Genomic DNA, 10,588 nt, shown 5'->3' on the forward strand with positions numbered 1-10,588 from the left:
CACATTCATTGGAATTTCATCAGCTCAAAGCATGCCGTTAAAGTAGAAAATCACGTCTGGTTTCCGGCGCAGCACTTCCTTTTTTAATTTTAACGCTTTATTTAATTATGTTGAAGATGACGATAAGATGACGACGACGTCGGGTCGACAAAGACTAGACTACTTCAAACTGCAACTGTTTAATATAATCAAAGGAGAAAATCTGCCCGCTTTTGGGTGAAAATCTCCACCAAATGTGTGGCAAGGCAAAAAACAAAAAAAAAAGGACAGCAACGATTTGTTGGCATTTTTTATGCTTCGCCTTTTTTATATTTTAATAAAGACATCTTGTCGGACAACAAAAGTTCAAACAAGTGGCGATAAAACCATAAGATTATGGCACCCTCGGTGTGCAGCATCCCCAACCGCCGACGCAGTGCTAAGCACCTTGTGGACTTGTAGAGCGTAATGTCCATTTGATGGCCATTCGCACACACGACACACTACTGCTTGCAATTGTAGGAGTTGGTAAAAGTTGGTGATAATGCGAAAGGGCGATGGCGTATGTTGATAAGCCAAAAACTGTTGAATGAAATAAATTTCTGTAAAAAAACGCTGAATAACATTTCTTTTTTATTTTCTCTTTCTTATTGTGCGTGTAATTCCGTACTCTCCAGCTCACCATTTGTGCATATAGCGGTACATTTCACACTTCCCGTTGTTATAAAATAGCGGAAAGTGTTAAAAGTTGCATTCGTTACAGATTTATTCCTTTCTAGTTTGCTTTTTTATAACTTTAAAGATAAGATTGTGAAAATAAACTGCATTATTTATTTAGGTTCGTAGCAGCAGCTTAATTAAAACTTATACAAGTCAGCAAGTTGAATTAAATAAAAGCCATAAAATGGAAAAAAACGCTGAAATAAAAAAAAAAAACAATTTCTTTCACTATTAGAACATGTCTTAAAATGTACGATTTTTTTCAAATTTTTTGTATATTATAATTAAACAAATTCTAAATATATTGAAATTTTCACAAAAAAAATATTTATTAAAGTGCCACTTTCGGTTTGCCTGGAATTATTACTCCTCGAATAATTAAAATATTCACAGCACGTACGCCATAATCTACCTCAAATTGAGTGTAGGTCTTCAATTTAACTACCGCACTTGTGCACTCCTGCGTACACCTGAGTTACTTCGTGTCAACTTGTCTCGACTTTATCACCTTAAATTGCCAAATTACTTTCAACAACATTTCAACAAATTTGCTTCCGGCAATTTTTGGCTCCCCCTCAAAATTAGCTGTATTGATTTCAATTGATTGTATTTATACAAATACATTACGCAGAAATAAGAGGAAAGCAGGTGGCAGTACTACAATGGGAAAACAACCCCCATTTTCAATTGACCGAAGAAGTCAGTGTGCGAAATACTGTCTGTATGTAGATAAATACACAGTTCGTGATTTACATTCAGTTGATATAGAAAGCTTACACAAAGTTTTCAATTTAAAGAACCATCCACTAGTTTGTAATAAAAACTGAATGTCTTGACTCTATGAAGATATTGGTTGAGTCAGACCCATGACATCGACATCGGCCAGTATCGACCAAAAAATTCAATCACAAATACTGATAAGCATTTATGCAACGATAAGCATCTCTTTGAAATATAGGGATTTCTTTTTAATAGATCCACCATTTCGTCCCAATAAGGCGATGATTTTACGCCTTACATGCCTTGTTATGCCTATTTGCTAAAACATTAGAAGATTAATATTGAAAAAGAGTACTAAAAAGTCGTCATTTGAGTTGTGCTCATCAAGGCAGGCAATATCGGCCCATTTTTCATTTGTACGAAGAGTCTCCACGCGAGTTCTTATGTGAATATAGCCGAATTAACAACAGCGCTGGTTGGTGCCAATTGCTGATGCCAAGTACAGACAAGTTCTTCTTCATCCAGTCTATCAAGGGAGTGGATGTCTTCATCTTCCTCTACATCCGTACTGTATTGAACACTTTCAAAGCAGAATCAGATTTAAAAAATCACACGATAATGAGTCACCCTGAAACCACGTTTTGTATCGAACGGCTCGGTGAAGTACTCCCCGATCCTGACAGAGCTTTTGGTGTCGCATAGGCAGATCCTTTTCGTGCTATCGAAGGCAGCTTTTATAATCAACAAAGAGATGGTGTGTGTGTCGTCCTCTTTTTAACGGGTCTTTCCCCACAGTTTTAGATTTTCCTTGTCTTAAGCTGCACTGATTAGGTCAAATCAGTTGGTTGACGGTGGGCTTTAGTCTTTCTTTCACATAGTACGCTGGATAGAACCTTATATGAGATATTGAGAAGGCTTATTCCAAGCCTGATATAATTTACAACCTTCTTCATACAATACAATAATCGAACATTTTTGCAAAAAAGCATGTAACAGTAATTTTCGATTTGTTAGTTATTATTAAAAGCTTAGGCAGAAAAACTCACTCATATGTAGAACTTAAATTTATGCAGCAGCTTAGCGCGCTGATTACTGCCACCCTTCGCACAGATGAGACTCTTAGTCCACACTGACACATCCTGCTTAGCAGCCACTGTGCCTGCAAGTGCGAGTAAATCACTTTCGGCTGGTGGTTGGGAATGCAGTGGAACTTGGTAATTCAATGGCCCAATTTGTATCTATACATATGTATGTACATACATACTACATGTGTTTAAATACATGCTTAAATATGTAGAACACAAATTGCTCGGTCCTATTAATGCACACATGATGTGCGAAAATCCCAGCACTCTCTTACGCGCATAAATTTAGACTCGCAAACCCGTAGACCCCCCCAAAAAAACGTGAACATCAAATTGTGCAATGATTGCATGGTTTTAAAAAAAAGAAGGGCAAGTAACAACCGCAGCATCATAAAAACATATTACAAACACTACAACAACAAGAGAGAAACCCAACAAAGTGTTGAATATAAGCTGACAGAATTATTACAAGTATTTTTGTCTTAACTGTGTACTTAACAGATACCGTGCGTAAACAATAAAAAACGAAGCATTTTTGCTGTTTTTCAACAGGGATGATCGGGGCAATGAGTGTGCCACAAAATGAGGGGTGGCTGAATGAACTATGTAAGTGGCAGCATTCAGTTTGCTCTAGCTTTCTTGGAGTCACAACGGTGCAACTAAAACGGTGATTTTTCCCTTGAATTGTCCGCTTTTTGTTATGCTAATATGCCTGATGGCGCTGGCTGCTGGCTGCTGTGGGGGGTGGGAAACGTTTGAAGAATACCACAAAATGCGCAATATCACTGCCTTTTGGTAATTATATTTTTACGAGATACTCAACAAGGTTTGCTGGAAGTTATCTGAGGCGCTACATTCGGTTGTTTTAGTTTCGAGAAAGAAAGGAAAGTCATGAGTGAAAAAAATAATTATTTTTTCCGTGTTGAGGGTACTCTATTACTTAGGCTCTGAAGAAAACATTGTCCATAATCCAAATCGTGGTTCTTGACTTATGAAATTGACGTTTATGTGGTTATCAGGTATTTACTAAAAGTAGTAGTATTCAAGTAACTGCCCATGAGAACAAACACAGCAAATTGATTAATAATTTACTATTCCCTACCCTAAGCTTATGGAACCTCTCTTTGAAACCCTCTTAAGCCACAATTCAGTAATTCAGCTAATTGAACCCTCTACATCTTTGAAACCTCTTAAGCTACAATTCCTTTCGTTAAATACTATTCTCTTCTTGTATCTCCCAACCCACACATCTCCAATGTTACTTGAATTGTAGCTCATTTGGCATGTCAGCTATTTCCCGCCAAATGTTTCATTATTTTCATCCAATCTTCATTTCGCGCAAGTGGTAGAAAACGGTAAAGGAGAGAGTGCAATATTATTTTTGTAATTTTCAGCACTTTATGTGGTATAATTTGCGCCCGAAAATCGTCGTGCCACTTTAGCTTATTATAAGATAATATGCTTATGGTGAAATAAATTTGCGAGATGATAAAAAGAAACATTTTGTGGTTATGAGTATTGCTCTTCGGTTACACACAACTTTAGCATTTGAATTGCTTGCGCTACGGTTGCTTAGTACTCACATACTATAATATAATGGCGGGAATGTTAGGATAAAATTTTGCGGAAATTTACTTAAAATAAACTCGTTTTTGTAAAAAGATTCAAAATATTAAAAAATATCAAAAAGTTGTTTGAAATGATTAGGATGAGGAGAGAAATTGCTTTGATAATTTCTTTAGTCACACAATTCTCGGATTTTGATCGATATTTCTGTACGCATTATTATAATCTCGCAACACGTTGCAAAGAAAGTATAATATTAATTTAGTAAGAAAAAACACCAGAAACATTAAATTTCATGGCGAAGATGGTACGGAAGGGCGGCACTAAAATTTTATATACAAAACTTGATATTTGCATGGCTTCGCCCACTTATGGGTAAAAATCATATTTCAGAACAACTCTACCAGTTTCAGTGAAATTATATTCATAACATTTCCTTGACATCCAAATTCTATAGCTTGAAATAGCTCTAAATGAGTGAAATCAGTTAACAACCACGTTTACTTCCCATATACCACAATTTTGACGTCCATCTGATTCGTTCATTTTACAATATATAAGTTAAGCAGCAGTGAAGATATCGGAACGAAACATTGCACAAATACTTTATTTCTAGTATGGCATAGCTCGTATAAAAATAACCGAATCGAATAACCGAAATCGGACTATAACTTTTCAAGGCCCCAGATATCGAACATGAGGACCTGGAAGTTTGCGGCTAATTTTTTATTGAAAATATCAGTAATCGAATTCAGTAAATATCAGTAAAAAAATTCAAAGGATATATGTCTCATCAAACGGTGTGCGTCTGTGCAAAAATGGGTAAAATCAGACCAAAATTTCGTCTAGCCCCCATATACTACCACCATATTTGGATTTTTAAACTTCCGGTGGTCTTTATACCGTATATATCGGTTAGTATGTAAAATATCTTGGCAAAATTAAGAGAACGTGAAACCTTGGATGTAATGTATGTAGCTTAGTGGAAATTATATATAACAATATCGCTATTCTAGTGGACTTTATATCAAACATGTGGGTCAAAATGTGTGTTATCTTAATAACATTAAATAGATAAATTATGAGAGTATAAAATGTTTAGTTACACCTGAACACCCTTAGCCCTTCCTTACTTGTTGATAGTCAACAATATGCCATGCAACTGATAACAAAACACTTTTTCCTCTCTAACTAAACAAGACAATTTTGCTGTAAGAGACATTTACAGCCATCCACATGATAAAATATGTAGAAAACTATCCACGACAATCATTCCAACTAGTGATGAGCGATATTTCACTACCGGTGATTTTTTCACTGTGATTGAAAAGTATCAGTGATTTAAAATCGCTATTGCAGTTAAGTAGTTTGAGTTCGATCACAGTAGCTATAGAGAAGTTCAGTGCTTTTGTTCGATCACAGTACATATAGGTGTTCAGTAATTCTAATTCGATCACTGTAGCAAAAGCAGTTCAGTGATTCTAATTCGATCACTGTAGCAATAGCAGTTCGAAAGTAGCAATCACTGTTCAGTACCAGTATTAGTTCGAAAGGAGCAATCACTGTTTAGTAACAATATCAGTTCGAAAGTAGCAATCACTGTTCAGTGGTCACAGTAGAAATTTTAGTTGTGATTTCGATAATTTTGGATACGGTGATTACAAAAGCAGTTAAATGTACCCAAAATGTATTAATTAGTTAATAGTGATTACAAAAGCAGGTAAATTTTGGATATTGTTAAAATTAATAAAAATTAATATGTACAAAATTAAAAAGAAAAAAATTGGAGTACAAATTCTCATAAATTCGTTTTTTTTTTGTTGTGATCGCAATAGCAATAAAAAATCACAGTGATTTAAAAGTAGCAATCACTGAAATCACAGTGATTTAAAAATAGCAATATCGCTCATCACTAATTCCAACAGAGATAATGAAGAGTCTAAACTGAAATTTTCTCAATCAAAACATTGCATAGGTGCATACTTCTATAATCAGCATTCTTAAATACACTGTGCGTCATCAGGTTAGCACACCTGACTAATATAATTGCTTCTGATTTTTTTGTTTTTAACTTAAAACTACTTTGATATTTTTTTATTTATGTATGAAGAGTATCTGATTAAAAGAGCAAGCCATAAAAAATGTCACGTTATATGGTTTTTCTATTTTGGTCATCAGGTTAGCACATCCAATTTGTCTTCTAATTTTCTTCGGAGATTGCACATTTCTTGACACCAAATTTTTTGTATTGCTCAAATGCTCTCTATTTAATTTAATACGGGTAAAAGAAATTTGCTATCAGTTGAAGAGAAATGGTTATCCGAAGCTTAGAAGAGTTACAGCTTTCGTTAACTGATATATGGGTGATTCTACGATAAGAGGTTTCAATTGCATAGAGAATACGGCCAAAGAAAAACTTTGGATTTTTTTCATGAAAATTCACTTAAGGGCAATTCACTTTATACATATTTTATTACTTTTTCGACGACCAGGGCAAGTACATCGGACAGGGGAGAGACGTAAAGTTTATTGTAGAAAATTATTTTACCAAATGCAAAAAATAAATTTAAAATAGTATTACAAATTAAAGGTACTCTCTTTCCTAAATGAATAAACCATAAAATAACAAGTAAGGAAGGGCTAAGTTCGGGTGTAACCGAACATTTTATATTCTCGCAATTTATTTATTTAACTTTATTTATATTATATAATACACAATTTGACCCACATATTCGTCATATATATTATATAAAGTCCATTGAAAGTTGGAAACCATAATATTAGGTTAGAAGCACCGAGGTCCTCGTGTTCGATATATGGGGCCTTGACAACCTATGGTACGATTTCGGTGATTTTTAGAATGAGGCTGCCCACTATAAACGTAGTATTTGTGCAAAGTTCTGCACCGATATCTTCACTAGTACTTACTTTATATATTGTAATGTAAACGATTCAGATTGTCTTCAAAGTTCTGGTATATAGGAAGTAGGCGTGGTTATGAAGCGATTTGGCCTATTTTCACAACATATCATTCGGATGTAAGGAAACTATTACAAACCAAGTTTCATTGAAATCGGTCGAGTAGTTCCTGAGATATGGTTTTTGACCCATAAGTGGGCGACGCCACGCCCATTTTCCATTTTGTAAAAAAATCTGAGTGCAGCTTCCATCTGCCATTCCTTATGTAAAATTTAGTGTTTCTGACATTTTTCGTTAGTGAGTTAACCCACTTTTAGTAATTTTCAACCTAACCTTTGTATGGGGGGTGGGCGTGGTAATCATCCGATTTCTTTCATTTTTGGAATGTATTAAGAAGTGGCTAAAAAACACGACTGCAGAAAATTTGGTTTATATTGCTCTATTGGTTTCCGAGATATGTACAAAAAACCTATTTATGCCCCTTCATAGTGCGATCCTTCATACCAAATTTTATTGCCATAGCTTTATTTATGGCTTAGTTATGTCACTTTATGTGTTTTCGGTTTTCGCCATTTTGTGGGCGTGGCAGTGGTCCGATTTTGCTCATTTTCGAAAGCAACCTTCCTATGGTGCCAAGAAATAAGTGTGCCAAGTTTCATACTTGCAAGTTACAGCTTGCACAGACGGACGGACGGACGGACGGACAGACAGACATTCGGATTTGAACTCCACTCTTCACCCTGATCACTTTGGTATATATAACCCTATATCTAACTCGTTTAATTTTGGGTGTTACAAACAACCGTTATGTGAACAAAACTATAATACTCTCTTTAGCAACTTTGTTGCGAGAGTATAAAAATAACAAATCAATAAATTCACCCTTTATCATAAATAAACGAAACAAATAGTAAATATAAAATCTTAAGATCTTTCAAACACATTTACTGACTTCTTTAAAGAAGTAATACATCCTCTGCCCTTTCAAAAGAAGGCATGGGCAGAGTCTGGCCAACCTGGTCTTATTTATATATACATACATATATATAGTCATCCCTCCTTTTGCTGTTTGGCGCCAATAGGAAATACCAATAAAAATCAGGTCACTTTTTACCTGGTTTTTTCAACGGAATTGAGGGCTTACTGTTCCTCGGCTTCCACCAGCGGCTACTGCATCAAACACTTTCCAAGCTGAAGCGCTTTCGTCCATTCGAACAACATGACCTAGCCAGCGTAGCTTCTGTCTTTTTATTCTCTGAACTATGCCAGTATCGTCGTATAGCTCATCGCGCCATCATTTGGTTTGGTTGTGGATCGAGAGAGGACTTTAATATTCAAATGTCCACTCAGTCCAAAGTAGCACCTGTTGGTAAGAGCGATTCTGCGTTGGATTTCGAGGCTAATATTTTTCATTACTGTTCAAATAACATTGAACATGCATTCTTTTATGCCTTAGCAAATCCGAGGAGCTACATATAAAACATAAATTTGTATACATAAATAAACACATAAACATATATGCATTAATATGCAACAAGCATACATTATATGTTGCACGCATACATGCAACACACATACATTTATATGAGGCACGCATGCATCTATATGCAACACGCATGCACTCAACTATTAATAAACAAACATATTTATATGTATGCACAAGATAACCTATTGGTTATAAAAATACATTTGGGCAATTGCTTGTGTGCATTTGAAATAACCCTTTATCGTGCAACATATAAAATATACATATAGACATACACACATCCACATATAATTAGTTCTTAAGATAATTCTAAAATTTGTATATAAGTAAGTAAAAAACCAAAATAAAACTAGAATGAAATAATTTCTCAATAAGGCTAGACTATCATTTATTTTCCCCCACCAGCGGTAAGAAATATTTGACACAGCTAGTCTTAACAATTACTTTGATGCTGGTGATGGCTGGAGGTGGGCAAGGGATCATGTTCAGAAGTTCACGCAAGAAAGTGTCAAGACTCAAGCAGCTCAAGACTTTCGGTCCGGGTGTTATGATGAATAGTATCTACCCTGGTCTCTAACTCTCTCCCCAGGAAGTTATTTTGCCAGGACGACATTTTCATGAAAAATTTAATTGGCTGAATTATTTTTTGAGTTAATTGTTTATTTCACTTTAATTATCACAGTATTAATAATTTAGTACAATGAAGGCAAATAAATTAAATTAATAGTATACGTTATATGAATTGCCAGGGGAGAGACAAAATCAGTTTGCGAATCCAGTACACCGCACGATCGGGCCTCAATAACTAAAAAACTACAGCGCTCAAACGTATTTCGCGATTAGTATTATTAACTTCAGGCTGATATATGTATGCTCTTGAGCACGTTTTTCAATGCGACCGTCTCTGAATTTATGTCGTACAAAATTTGGCAGGGTAGATACATAAAAAAATCGGAACAAAAGTTAATTTTAAAAATTATATGAAATTAATTAAATAGTTTTGTTTTTTATTTAACAATATAATAATATTTTTAATTATTTTACTTCCGATTGAACTTAGTTTAGGTTTCGCATCTCATACAAAAAATAAATGTATCGTTCGAAAGTTAAAAAAAAAGTAGCAAGGAACAAGCCAGGGGAGATACTTTTTTAGACTTTGTAAGGAATTCAGGAAAAAATGATTTGATTATGCAGTAAATTGTAATGTTATTTAATACACTACATTAGCATGATGTGATTCATTTAAAAAAATAGCAACATAAAGGACAAAAACACTTCTTAAAGCTGATTGCCGCAAAAGTTACCTCTTATCGTAGAATCTACGTATGTATATAAAAATCGTCAGAAGTCAAAAAATTAAATACAATTATTTATGTGATAAGTGAGGGTACGGCTGAAGTAATAAAGACAGTAATAATAAAGTATTTTCCGTTGCTGATAGTTGAGCAATTTCAACCGTCCGTTCAGATCAGGGCAAAGGTGGGCGCTCAAGCGAGCTTATCTTCTGTTTAATGGGTTATAATATTAAAACTAAAGGAAAATTTACCTCTTGGATATGCCCAAAAAACATGCTTAGATTTTGACCATGAGCATAGTGATGGAAGTCTAATTGGCGTTATGTTGTTTTTGGGATAAAAAAAACTTATTTCGGAGAAGCTGAATTCATTGGTTTATTATTTTTATGATCTTCGGACATAGGAACGTCAGCTGGAATGGCTACATTGACCTGAGGCTGGTTTGATGGGTTGGGGTGTAACGAGCGCTCGCAGCTGCTTGCTGAACAAAATTTCAAAGCATCCCAACGAGTGTGCATCGGCTTGAAGAACACTATATTAGAATTTTACAAGCTCGCACTAGGGCGTCGGACTGTGAGCTTTCCCAACGCCTTCATAATCAGAAAGAAAGACAACGGACACCAAAGGCTAGAGGTTCTAATCAGGTTTTAGCTCAAATAAAATATAATTTCATATTCGAATTTTCCTCATTTTACTTTTTTTTTTAAATGAACCCACACAAGAAACGGCAAAGTACATACATACATATGTATGGGAGAGTGTGTAAAAACTTATAACTTTTGAAAAGTTTGTTTAAACCAGTGCGAAGCCAGACCGAT

This window comes from Zeugodacus cucurbitae, chromosome 4 (genome assembly GCF_028554725.1).
Source record: "Zeugodacus cucurbitae isolate PBARC_wt_2022May chromosome 4, idZeuCucr1.2, whole genome shotgun sequence".
Taxonomy (NCBI): Eukaryota; Metazoa; Arthropoda; class Insecta; order Diptera; family Tephritidae; genus Zeugodacus; species Zeugodacus cucurbitae.